Here is a 15190-nt window from a genome sequence, read left to right as displayed (position 1 = left end):
TAGCTAGAGGCCGCTTCAGTTCAAGTGGAATTAATGATATTAATCCACAGCTTACTCTTGACTGAACCCGTAGGGTCACACAAATAGTACGTAAACGGATCAAGTATTTAATGGCATTAAATACTCCAACTATGGATATTCGAAATCGACGGATCTTGGTTTCAGTGGGAACTGAGATAGTCACAAGCAAGAAATGAATACTCCGGAAACGATGATATTGCCGGAAACGGAAATATGGATCGTATCGGAAATATGAATATTATCCAAGTCGTAGATGTTGCCGGAAACGGAAACATGGTACGTATCGGAAAATATTAATGGAAATGGAAATATTGCCGGAATCGGAAATATTGCCGGAAACGGAAATATTTTTAGAATCGGAAATGTTATCGAAATCGGAAAATAATTCCGGAAACGGAAATATTAAATATTTGTTCGAAACGGAAATTAATTCCGGAATCGGAAATATTAAATATTGTTCGTATCAGAAATAAATTCCGGAATCGGGAATTTAATCGGAAGCGTATCGTACGAATTAGCATCGGACGAGGCCTGCCAGACGAAGGCCCAGCACGAAGCCGGGCCATCGCCCAGCAAGCCAGCGCGCCACAACGCACCAGCCAAGGTTGCGCCAGGCCCACCGCAAGGCAGGCCCAGCGCGCGCAAAGGCTGCGGCAGCGTGTGGGCCTCGTGGCAATGGGCTGCGAGTGCTCGTGGGCTGCGCGCGCGCGCATGGCTCCCCTCGTGGGCTGCTGTGCGTGCGTGTGTGTGTTTGTGTTCATATACGAATCCTAAAGCTATCAGGATTTGATATATGATTAAATTCCTAATCCTAAAAGGATAAATTAATTAAATAAGAGTTCTACTAGGATTCTAGTTTAATTAATTCGTATCCTAGTAGGATTCCAGTTCCTTTTCCATACCTCAATAAATAGGTGCCTAGGGTCATAATTTATAGAGACAATTAAAGTATTCTAAAGGTAATATTTTGAAGAAAAATCAGCCATACACTTGCACCTAATAGCCGAAATTCCTAAGCTACCTTAAGGGCGATTCTAGTTGGTCAAGCTTAAGGCGGATCCGGACGTGCTGTGGACTATCTACGGAGGGACGACACTTGGAGTCCTAAAGACTTGTTCTTGTTCGGTTCGGGCGCAGCTAGGGAGGGCACGCAACAAAGTGTATGCATCTAAACTATGCTAAATGATTATGTGTAAATAATATGCTTTCCTGGCTTTATGGTTTTTCCGCATGATTTATGTTTTGTCATATGAATCATAACCTAACAATCAACCCTTCATTATCATGGGTTTATGGTTGATTAATATCATTGAATTCCTTTGAAACCTTTGATTTCTTTCGGTTGTTTTGTCTCCTCCAAAAATCCTATAAGTACTCTTCATTTTCTGAGTTGTTGGTACACACAATATTGATATCTTCCTCTCCTTCTCATTTCCTCTTGTTTTGGATGGAAACTTTTAGTTCATGATTAAGTCATGATTATTCATATCTCTTTAAGCTTCCCCTTCTTATTCTTTTGGGCATAAGTTTATGTGGCTCCATCTCATCACCCAAAAGTGCCTTTGTGTGTTGAGAGTTGTGTAAACCTGAGGGAACGAATCGGTGAATACAATTGTGCACCCCGGTTGCACCGAATCTCGTTTTCAAGGCAGTGGTTTGGTTACCACGGCGCAACGATTTCCTAAACACGTTCTTATCCTTATTCTAGTATTTTGCCTTGAAAACCCAATTATTACAACAATTTGAAAACGAGATATATTTCAATGGCTAAATACTTCTTATTGTTTGTATGGAAATTTATATTAGTGAGTTTGAGTTAAAGATAAAGGGAATTTAGAGGGTTTCCAAAGATGTTTTTCATTCACGTTTTTCTGGGAGCAGTCTCAAAGATTGACCCCGATCAAGGGTCACCCGTGGTCCGATTGTCCTGAAATTTTGACACAATATCCGGGACATCTTAGGCTTGATTTTCAACGATCGGGTTGTCAATTGATGATCTTGATCTCCAGTAACAACTACCACAACAAACCTGATTTTTCTGGATAAGAAAAGTCAAAAGTAATGTCTTGGAGAAGATGATTGATGAATGGTGGTCATGATATCGTGATGGAGGATTGATTGAAGATTTTGAAATGTCTTAAAATACACATACTTGATTTAATATCAAGGGAGGTTCATTCTAAACTACTTCTTTTAGTAAGATATTATTCTAACATGTTCATTTCTAATAGTCATTTCAACAAATTATATCTTGTGAAGATGACAATATTAAAATTGATTTTTATATTGTCAAATGATGTTTGTTGAAATGATTACTAGAAAGTAGAGGACTTGAATTATTTATGATGTATGAACATGTTATTGCATTCTATAGTTTACTTTGGTTTCATGCATGTTTAATTTCATGAAGAGACCTTAGTTTTATTAGTGTTATGGTTTTAGATGTGAATTATTTTGGCATTGTCATATTTTCCTTTTTTCCTTGGTGGAGAAATTTTTGGACTTGTGACTTTGTGTACTTGCTTTAAAGGAATTTAGTAAGTAGTTAGATTTTTAGCCTTGTACGTTGTCATTTCAAGCGCTAACTTGTCATAGTAATATTGGTGTATATGTATGATTCCAAGTTCTTGTTTATTACCATGAATATTGGGTATGCAAAATAATCGTTAATGATTTCTTATGCATTATTGGAAATATGCATAATTAATGTCTTGGAGTTTTTCGTGTACCCAATGGAGCAAGTTTTCATAAGCTTGTGATGACCCCCTAGAACATAAGTATTTGAGTTTGTGGAAGCAAACTATGTTGAACCCTTTTCCTTGGAATATGTTGAGTGAATTTTTACGTGTAATATTTTCCTTGGATGTATACCTGATTATTCGAGTTACTAAACTTTTGGGAATTGGACCATTAATCTTGTCATGATTGGTATAGTGTTGTTCAATGAATTTTCTATGGTTGAGACTAAATAGACCTTTTATTCTCACTTTGCTTTGGTGTTGGAATTTCATTAAAGTTGGCCAAAAGTTTTGAGACTTGAGTTTTAATGGTTGATTCATCTTTAAATGGTTTTATGGGAATTGTTGAGTACATAATTTTATTATGGTATTTCTCATAGTTCAACCTTGTTGAGTGATCATTTTATGATCTTAACGTTTGGGCTTATTATTTCCATGTGGGGGTTTTATTTTGTATGCTCATGTATCTTGAGAGTTTCTCTTGGGAAACTTTAGACCCCTCTATTTTTTTGAAAGTGATTGTAGGTCCAAGTCCTCATTTCTAAAGTTTTAATATTTAGGTGTCACGCAATGAGATTTTAAGTCCGCTATGTGAGAAGTGCCTAATATTTTAATGTTGGACTAGTTTTCTCGGTCCTTGTATGTTTTGATGGTACTCTTTTGATTATGCGTTTAAATCCATGATTTTTTGGGTGTCCATCTTATTGATGAGTCTTGGTATATATTTTATTTGAGTAGTCTCATTTTAATGGTAATTCTTCTTTTAGCATGTTTGTGCATGATTAAATTAATTGGTTGGCTATGCACGTTGGGATTAAAGTGTCTCTTGCTTGTTTGTTCTATTTTCTTCTAATTCTTTTGTTAGTAGTGAAGTAATTGAATTTAGAAAAGACTTGAAGTTAGAGTTTTCAAAGCATGAGAATTGCTCGTTATGCTAAAAGACATTTTTATGTATGCCTTGAATTTGTGTTGTGTTTTCGATTCCTATGAGTAAGACCTTAATTCGTCAATGGAGACTTTTTGTCGTTAACCTTTGAGATGCAACTATTAGGAGTAAGTTAACTTACTTAAGAGTTTCGCAACCTACCTAAGGAATGTGAATATATAGATGTTTTCTTGAAAGGTTTGGATGACTATTCACCGGTTGGTTATTAGGAGTTTCAAGGCTATACTTGATTTTTGGGAGAACCTTATCAAAGTAAGGGATTGAGATGTTCTTATTCTTATTATTTTGGGAACAAGTTTTATACCACTTAGTTTTTTGAGCAGTTTGACTTTCATTCCTATATTGCATGCTCTTTTATCATAGGTATGTAAAGTGATTGTTCTAAGTGGTAAAACCATGAGAGATGAGTTCCCATGCTTGAGGATAAGAATCATGTGTTTATGGAATTCATTATATGTGTTGAGGTTATCACCTTTGTAATGGTACATGTACCTTATCAATATCTTGATGCATATTGATTGTGTAGAATTTGAATTCTCATAGTTGTTTAGATTAATGACTTGGGTCGGGAATTTCAATTCTTAGTTTTCCAAGGTGATAATTATGTTGGGTAGTTTTACTCGATATGTGGGTGATGTGCTCAAGTTATTTTTACATCACATGTTGAATATTGAGTTTCAAACCTTCATTAAATTCCATGTCTTTTCCCTTGAAAGTTGAAAGTGTTATTTAAGTAAATGGTTTTGCGCAACATATGAAAACAAATGTTTGGTTTTCATAGTAAGTCATTTTCTAATTTTTGAGAAGATTTGTGAAAATATAAAATCATATCATTTGTGGGTATGCGTGGAATGTAATATTTAGCATCAACCTTTAAAAGGACCTAAAACATGATTTAGGTTGTGTACGCTAATATGTTTTCCACTATGATAATGATATGTATTGTTGGTATTTTGACATAGCAATTATTTGTGAAATTTCTGTGAAATAATTGAGTTGTTTTTATTTTCAAAATTTTTATAGTGAACGTGTATTTACTTCATCTTTTCAAAGTACCATGGATAAGGCATAGTGGTCTTTATTTGCAAAGTTTTCAAGGTATGTTACTTTGAAATTTTCGATGCAAATTATAGAGTTTGATATTGATGAAGTACTTTCACTAAGAGAGGCTATGTTGATTTTGAGGATCATACTTTATGAAAGAATTTTTGTAAAAAAGAGTTATACAAAATTGTCCCGTCAAATGTAATTGGTTTTAGTTGAACCAAGAACAAAGCATCTTATGATTTCGTAACCATGTGCGCTTTTGAGTGAGCATATACTATTTAAATGTCCTTGCTTGTGGTTATACTTTCTAACGGAAAATCTTAATGCAAGGTATGTTATGCACTATGGTACGAAGATTGAATTGGGACATGTAATGATCCTTGATGATTGAAATGTGAGGGGGATAGGCTTCATGCCCATTTGAGTAAAGTAATAAGCATTACTTGCTTATCCCTATGGCATGTGTTGTAATGCTTGAATGAGGTTGAGTCTTTGAACTCTTAATGGTAGAGTGCTAGTTAAGATGCACTTTAAAGAGAACCACCGTTTGTATGAGGGTTGAGTTGTATAAACTCTTAATGAATCTAACATATTGAAATGGACGCATTCAACTTGTGGATTCACCAACTAAAATTATTTGAGAGGTTGAACATTATATTATGTTCTTAATGAATCTATGGTCTTGTGGGGGGTTAATATAGCTACGAGGTAGCTATATTATGGTTCACTAAAGGTGAAAATATTTTAACCCTATTGACTAAGTGCTATTTTGAGAAGCACCTGAGGATTCACCTACGTGGTTGTGAAGACTCGCCATCTTCTATGGAAACTTGGGCGGTTTCCTAGAGCTTCCATGAGAACTAAGGTAAACGCATGGCTAAAAATGCGTACACTTTGCGGAGTACATATAATTTTTGGAGTAAGGTATGTGTTGTGGGGGCATGACTTAAATCTTAGAGTTTCAAGGTTAGTCCACTCTTTGATCAAGAACTTGAGGGTTTCAAGGTTCGTCCACCCTTGGGTTTGTAAGTCATAATTCACTTCACTAAGCATTTGGTTTCAATTTACTTTATGTAACACCAAGTGTTATGTATTAAGCTCCTCTTATGCCCAATATTTTCCTCTTTCATTTGGTATCTTTTCTCATCTTTAGTGGGGGATTGTTGGAATTTAAAGATGGAAAAACGCTCAAAATCTGCCTGCCAGGTTTTGGAAAACTGGCAGGTTTCTCAAAACCTGCCAGCCAGGTTTTCCAAAACCGGCAGGTTTCGAGCGTAAGTTGAAAAACGGACTTTAAAGGCATTTCTTGAAGTGCACCAAAAACCTGCCGGTTTTGGGAAACCGGCAGGTTTCGAGATCGATTCTTTGTGTTATCCGTTTTTGATATTCTCTTTGGATTCCTCCTTTATGATAACCTTTTAAGTATGGTTTATGGACAATTATCATTCTGATTATGGTGATTAAGTTGGTCCATTATTTCTCTTGATTATGGGGGTTATCAACCCTTCATTATCATGGGTTTATGGTTGATTAATATCATTGAATTCCTTTGAAACCTTTGATTTCTTTCGGTTGTTTTGTCTCCTCCAAAAATCCTATAAGTACTCTTCATTTTCTGAGTTGTTGGTACACACAATATTGATATCTTCCTCTCCTTCTCATTTCCTCTTGTTTTGGATGGAAACTTTTAGTTCATGATTAAGTCATGATTATTCATATCTCTTCAAGCTTCCCCTTCTTATTCTTTTGGGCATAAGTTTATGTGGCTCCATCTCATCACCCAAAAGTTCCTTTGTGTGTTGAGAGTTGTGTAAACCTTAGGGAACGAATCGGTGAATACAATTGTGCACCCCGATTGCACCGAATCTCGTTTTCAAGGCAGTGGTTTGGTTACCACGGCGCAACGATTTCCTAAACACGTTCTTATCCTTATTCTAGTATTTTGCCTTGAAAATCCAATTATTACAACAATGTAACCCGTATCGAACAACTTATCTTAATGATGGATTCAGAAGGATTGGGATTAACGGTTTGAGATCGTTTATTTGCCGATGGTTTGAGATTTCTATTAGTAGTGACAGAATAGTATAAATAACAAACAATGATATTAGTGGTAGAATTAGAAATTTTTAATCAGGGGCCATATTTATTATTCCGTAAGTTTTTAACCTTTTGACCGTGTGTATACTGTATAGTTTCGGTTTTACTACAAAAAATCATTAAATCCATTTATTATATATTGTTGTACAAAAGGTGAACAAAAATATTTCCTAATGATCTTAGATTGTTTACTTAAGCATGTCTCCTCATATATCAATATTAATTATTATTTAATTTGCTTATGAAAGTTGTTAAAATCTAACATTTCCTCCATTCCGTAAACATTGTATCATTTTGTTTTGTTTACTGTTCACACTACTATTTTGGGCCTTTTTTGTGATTCATACGTAAGAAAATTATAGTCATGTGGGGTCATATTAGAGTCGTATGGATATATATTTTCTAAATTTCAAGTTTTTTTTTGTTTTTTTACTTACACACGATTTGAGAATTAAGAGTCAAAGTAATGTGTTAGAGGAGTAAAAAGTCAGCCATGATGCAATATTTAAATAACGAAGGAAATATATATAATTAAAGCAGACATATTTGTTGTGTTATTAGAGCACCACATAAGAAATCTAATGGTTTCGACTAATGAAAAATAAGATTTCTAATGTAAATGTGTATGCCACATAGATATTTCAATTAATTAATTACTAATATATACAATTCCATCCAAAATCAAACACTCTAATAATTTAAAAAAATATCTAAAATAAAATTCAAGCAATATCAAACACTAATCTGATTATTTTTTAAAAGAACAAAAAATAAAAAAGATTGATCTGCATATTTACTTAAAATAAAATGATAGAAGACTTTAAGAACTGTCCAATAAAAAAAAGTGTGCGTCACGTAGATATTTTAATTAATTAATTACTAATATATACAACTCCATCCAAAGTCAAACACTCTAATAATTAAAAAAAATCTAAAATAAAAGTCAATCCAAAATCAAACACTAATCTAATTATTATTTTTTAAAAACCAAAAAAAAAACACCAATCTTCATTTTCTAGAGAATTTTATGAACCAAACATGATAAGTACAAAGGCTAAACAACCAGAAGACAAAAAAACAAAGAAAGCTAGATCCCAAGTTAGTAATCCCTTCTATATGAATTAGGCACCACTAGCAAGGGCAGCTAAAAACCTTACAAACTCAATCCATAATTATGAGCAGCTTTTGTGCATTTATATAATTTTCTGAAGTTCCTCTCCCTCCAAATGCAGTAAATTGCAACAAGAACAATCATTCTGTAAACTTTATGATTGACCGAATTGCTATGAAAGTAAGAAACAACAATATGTCAACATATTGCCCTGTCCATGAAAGGAACGGCAAATCTCTTGAATTGCTTGAATAACCTTCTTAGAGAGAACAAATACCTGACACAAGTACGTTTGCATGCTGAAAATAACGGACTGGATCAATTGAACTCTACGAGCGTAAGAGAGAAGTTTAGAAATCCAACTCTCAATTCTAGCAAAAAATTTCGTGATCAAAGGCTGACATTGAAGAACAAACAACTTTTTTGAAGATAAAGGATCGGAACTCCCAAATACTTGAAGGGATGGTGTAATCTCCTGTAATTTTATAAAGTTTATTAATATATTTTAACGTATAATTATTTATATTTAAATGAAATATATATATATATATATATATATATATATATATATATATATATATATATATATATATATAATATGTACTAGTATGTGCCCGTGCTATTGTAGGGGTACCTATAAAAAGTACGGAGTATAAAAAACTCTTAAAGGACTATGTTAATTATAATGTTTATTATTTGGCAATATCAAAACTTTTCTAAATATTGTATGTCCCTTATGCAAAACATAAAACCAGAATTAAGAAACTAAAAACAATATCCAAAATTAAGTTATAGATTCATGAGAGTCTAAAAAAGTGTGAACCTATTGTCTACCTTCTCTAGCCCTAATGATCTTAATCCGCAAATCTCGATATTCACATTGGTCACGCAAAATGGTTCGAGCATTCCGAAACATCGTAGCTTATGAATTTACAATGTCAAGCATTTTTGTAGTCATTCTATACGGGATTATGGGGCTTATCATAGAAGATTCTGAACCATCTATCACATGCATGCGATTTTTTACTTCATTATCAATGTCATAAATGTACAATTACACCAACTTTATATTAGCAAGTTTTTTGGCTCTGGGATTAAAGACCCAATTTTATGATGATTACCACCCCTTATGCGGAAGACATAGGGGTCTCCATCGTCATTAACGGTGTTGTCAATTATTTCTATCGCCCATAGACATGAATGCCAACAAAGAATTGAATGTTCGAGCTTTATCTCTGAAATGGCGATTCGACAAAAGGGACGTGAATACCTTTATTTTATTTCTCACTTACCCACTTGTATTTTTATTTTAATAAAATTAACTCACCCCTTTAAACTTTGTGCCGGTCAAGTGCACTATATATTATATATGGATGGAGTATGTTATTTTTTATAATCATATCATTCACACGTTACTATAATACATTCATCCCAAACTAAGGCAGATTTACTAATGTTTAGTTGGCTATTATATTAATGATAATATTTTAGTTAGGCTTAAATGTTTCTTCGAGAATAATGTATCCATTTAACAAAATTGAAAATAAAAAAAGAAGCAGAGGCAAGAGCTGCAATGATCAACAAAGTGTCAACTACTTCAAATGCATCTCATATAGTTTTCGGTATGATAGTTAGGAGGCTATTCAGGTTTCAAAGGACTTGAATGTGGCAGAAGAATCTCCTTCGAAGGCAAAGGACTTTACTCCTTTTGTTGTTAGAGGTTCAACAATGGATAATCCGATTACCATTTTTTAAAATGGAAGATGGAGAAATCACCAACAATTAATTCTCCCTAGTGCGCGCCTTAGTAGTGTTTCATCTTTTAGCTTATATAGATAACCAAGATTTTTTGTGGCCTCATTATTGGGATATTTTGTAGAAAGGAGGTATGATCTTATCGTTATTTGTTTCACCAGAAGGGAAGTTGGTTTTGTACCGAACCCACCTTAATGTTTTCTTAATATTATCGTTTTTTCACGTGTTAAAAAAATCTATGTGGTATAGTGGTATACCAAACTTAGTCAAAGGACATCCAACTCAAATTATTAAGCATAAGCTTCATTCTTTCTCCTCTTCCTAAGATTTCTCTTTCAATCTTCAACAATCTGTACACAATTACTCGTCCTTACACCAACAACACTAATAGGTTTGCTGACTTATGTAATTTCATATATGTTTATACTTGGTAAAGTATTCCCTTAATAAAAAAAATAATCTAAGGATATGCTTCAATTCTGCTTCGATGGTTGAAAATGCGATTTGCTCTCGAAAAACGTCTTTTCTCTAGATTTAACAACTTCTCAGATCTAGTTCCTCTTATTCTGCTTTTCTTTAGTTGAAAATTTACTTTTAATTGATCTAATCCTCGGTTAATATATTTTTTCTTCATATTCTTATGTGTTAATTTTTTCCCTTTTTGTTGGAGTTTGCCGGTTTAACTTAATTAGAATGGCATGAAATTTTGTAGAATATAAACACGCATATTACAATAGTAGAGAAATTAAAATGTAGCGGCAAGTGGAATATGAAGAGGTGTTGAAAATACGTACAATTGTGCATGTAGGCTTAGAAGTAATTTTGTGTAATTTGATTTTCAATATATAATTCTGCCAAAGTTATACTTTTTTATTTATATTTTCGTATTGTGAAACTATGTAGAATTCGATCTTCCATGGATATTTTTTTTTTAGTAGAAGATAAAATATGTAACGGTTTCATTTTGTATCATAGATTTGTCATGAAATTTGAAAGTGAATAATTGTTCTAAATTATTTCCTTATTCTTTCATGTCCATTAATTACCCATTATTATTGTTATTTTGAATTTAGTCTCCCCTTTAATTGTGTGTGGGGTGATGATGATTTGTTAATTTTTTTATTTCCTAAGTTTCCTTAAATAACGAAGCATGAGACGTGAGGATTGGGGTTTTGGAGCCCCTACAGTCCTCACCATTCTGCTTTAATTATATATATATATATATATATATATATATATATATATATATATATATATATATATATATATATATATATATATATATATATATATATATATTATATATATATATATATATATATATATATTGTATATTTAATTTTATTTAAACATATTCTAAGTATTTTAATGAATTATGCAAAGCAAATATTTATTAGAATCATGCTTTGAAAATGATTTGGAAAATACTCCTAAATGGGTTTGAACTCAAATACTCTCAAGTTGGAAAATGAATTCTAATCCTAGCCGAATTATATTCCCTAAGCCCATAAAATACATAAACCCCCTAAACCACAAAAATAACACACACAATTATTTCTCTATCCTCCACTCAAACTCACGTCTCTTATTTTCCTTCCTTTCTTCCTCTTTCACGTACTCCCTCCCTCTTCCTTTTCTTTCCTTTTCTCGCAAGCGAGCGTCGGCTACCGCCAGCACCACCGTTGGTCAGCAGTCTGCTGCGCCGCCGCCGACCAGCGCCAGCACCACCGTTGGTCAGCAGTCTGCTGCGCCGCCGCCGACCACCGCAGCACCTGGCGCACCTGCTTCCCCCCTCCCCGCCGGCTCACTCTTCTCTTCTCTTTTGGTTATTTCTTTAACCTTAAACTATTTATTGTTTGAATTATGTTTTAGTAATTTAATTTATGTTTTCTTGATTTAAATTTAAATTTTTTATGATTCAAGAATAAAGTTCAATTTACATTGTTACATAATAAATTTATTAATTTCCAGATTTATTAATTTTGTTAAATAAGGGTTTAAAATTATTGAAGCATGGATTTTTAGGGTTTTAATAGTTATAAAATCATAGTAGGGTGATTATAAATCATCAAAGTTTTTGTTTTTATGATTTTAAGCATGTTGAATATGTCTTGAGGAAGTTTGAAATTATTTTATATTGCTTGAAATTTTAAAAGTGGATGTTTTATTGGAGTTTAAATGAATTTGTGACCACTAGTGTAGTAAGTATTATGCTAGGAGGTTTAGTAACCAAGTTTAATTTTGGGGAATGTTCTAAATATGTTTAGGAGGGGTTTGAAGTACTGTAATGTTGCTGTAAATTCATGGAGGTTTGATACGAATTTATATTGGTTGTTATAGGTAGAGAATTCTATGTATGCGACTTTTGAGATTGTTAAAGTGGCCTCTCAATTTGTTTACACAAGGTATGTACATACCTATGTGTTGATGGATGTGGTGCTATGAATAGAAACCATGTTGGATTTATGTATGACTTGATTATGTTGGGATGTTTGACGCCGTTGTTTAAACATGTTTAGCATGAGAATTATATTATGAGATTTATATTATGTTGGCATGATTGATTAATGCAAGCATGTTGGTTGGGAACTTTATATTATTTATATATTGGCATGGATCATGATTGATCGTTGTTCCCTTTTTAGTATTTCACTACTTTTTGAGGACCGTGGACGCTGTTTAGTAAGTTGATATTTTACACCTATGAAAGGTAGTTGAGAATTGGTAAAGGAAGTATTGAATCAATTGGAATTAATTCTAGATTGAAAGTTGTGTGATCATTTACTTAATTTCAAGATAAAAATAAGTTGTGATTAGTTGTTGTTTATACTATTTATGTTGTTGGTGAGTCATAACTATAATAATTGGTAAATTATGTAAAGTGAAACCGGGTAGCAATAGCTTTAGACTTTGCACGTTTGAAGTGACAGCCAATTAGGAGTTGGAGTTCATGGTGGTAGCCCATGACTTTTTCTGGGACCGGAGTGATAACCGTGTTCTGTTTTATTTAAAAGGTTCCTCGATTTCGTAGGTCATAGGAATACGGAGTCGCGCGAAAATACCTAAAAACTAGTCCTAGGAGTGACATAAATGTCACTCATCATAAGCTCTTGAGAATTGCAACGATAGACTGCAATGAGTGTGAAAGAAAACCCAGAGAAATGTATGTTAACTGAACTGCCATCGCTTGATCACAAGCATCAAGCACAATCACATCAACACAAACAAGATTCCACCCTATCCAAATTCTACCATTGAGAGCATACTGATAATTATTCACAAAGTACCAATTTATGTTTTTTTTTTTTGAAATACCATCAAGTTTATGTTATTTTACTTTAGTTTCATAAAAGCAACAAATACTAATTTATGTTTTATCAAAAAGAACTTAACCTCTTCATATTCAAACCCCTCACATTCCAACAAAGGAGCTTCGTAAGGACCTCGGGGGGGGGGGGGGGGGGGATCTTCAGTTGCAGCACAAACAGGCTCTATAACAGAATCATGGAATAAGTGCTCATAAATATTCCCCACGGGAAAAGCATCAGAAGTATTAGTATTAGAAGTACTAGTAACAGTAACATTAGCTTGCCTCTGAATTCTAGAAGCAGTTCTCCGAACAACAGTTGTCCACACCTTAGCAGGTGCCACAGGCTGTGGCTGCACAATGTCAGTTGTAGGGACAAAAGTCTATGGAGGGTGTTTTGGATCCAGACACTCTTATATTGAACACCTCTAGCCGGTATAAGAGCCCTTCGTTCACCACAGTCATGCCCAACCTTTTGACAAGAGTTACAAAAAGAAGTGTACCCATCAAAGCTAATTGGTTGGACAAAAAATATGCCCGATGGTTTAGCAATAGTACCAGTTTAAAACTTTGGTTTCATCACATCAACCTCCACCAGAAGCTGAGCATAGTAAATCCTCGTATGTGTAGTCGTACATCCTTCTTCTATCAAAGGTTTCTCTAGCACACTACCCATTCGACTCAAAAAATCAGCCCCCCAACAATTCAGAGGTAAATTAAGGAGTTGAATCCAAAGTGTAAAGTCTTTCAAGACCTCATTCTCAAAATTAAAATCAGAAGACCAAAGCTTAATGATAAAAGGTTTATTAGCCAAAGTATAAGGTCCTGAAGCAAGGACATCATTCTTTTCATCCCTAATTTTGAACCTAATAATGAAGTAACCCTCATCAAGATAGAAAAAATCTCAAGGATTAGACACCCATGGCCATTGCCTTTCAATAAATCCACGCAGGTACTTAATAGTAGGTTCCTCACCAATTACTTACAAAAATATTGCATTTTTTAAACCATTTAGAAGCCTCACAAAAAACCTTCTGTTGTTGCAGACAAGCAGTAGGGGGGCCCTCCTTCAAAGTAGGGGAGATAAAATCGAGTTTCATACCTCTAGCAGCGTTTCAATTGTTTATGTGGATTGACTGCATCGGAATAGCACTCACCGGAGGGGCAACGTCATCTGGCTGGCCTGAAGTTATGGGCGAAGACACCAGGTCCAAGCGCCGCCTGGGTTGAGGCGCACTCACACTCCTTAGATCCGAAGAACTAATCGATGAAAGTTGAACATGTACTGTAATTTCAGGGGTAGCTCCAACAGAAACCGTCGGAGGATCTTTCGTCATTGACGATGGAGACAAATGTTTCTTTGGGCGGCCCCGCTTCTTTGCCACATCGACACGGAGGTGCTAGCAAAGCAACGCTAGACAGCCACCGCCAGCGCGCAAACCCTTAGAAAAAATCGCCTCACGCGCGTTCCCCCCATCTTCATATTTACGTAAAAAGGATGGGAGACTTTTAGAGTCGTCCAATCAAAAATCAAATTAAATTAATAAGATGACAATAAGTTTGGTATAATTGAATTAATTTTAAATTATAAAAGAGATATAAATTTGTATTTCCAACCTCGCAATGTTATGTTATTCTATTTTGTCATTTTTGTGGTACTAATCGAGAACATTTTAGCTGAAATAAATTATATTGATAATTACTTTTCAATTAGATTTTAACCAGCTATTCATTCCCAAATTCAGAAGTTCTTTTTAGTCTAAATAACGAGTTTGGGATATAGTCTAACAAAGAGTACCTTCTACGGAGTATTATTCAACTGTTAAGAAATTATTTCACTTACCCACTTCGATTTCTTTGTTTTGTTCCCTAAATTTCGTGTATTATTTTAATTGAGTGATTTGGGGAAAACCATATAAAAATAAAACGAAACGCATGCATATACAGAAGAAATTAAACGGAACTTGTGCATTATCCGAAACTCCAACTAATAACATAAGTATAAAGTGATTAATAAAAATAAAAATAATATAAACGAAATCCGTGCATCGCAGGACTTCAAAACTAGTTTATGGAAAATGAGACTGTATTACTTAACATACCACATATTTCTCACAACATGGTAAAAGAAAACTAAAATGCTATAACCAATAAACATCTTCTTA

The sequence above is a fragment of the Spinacia oleracea genome, chromosome 2 (assembly GCF_020520425.1).
Source record: "Spinacia oleracea cultivar Varoflay chromosome 2, BTI_SOV_V1, whole genome shotgun sequence".
NCBI lineage: Eukaryota > Viridiplantae > Streptophyta > Magnoliopsida > Caryophyllales > Amaranthaceae > Spinacia > Spinacia oleracea.
Note: the sequence above shows the minus strand (reverse complement) of the source record.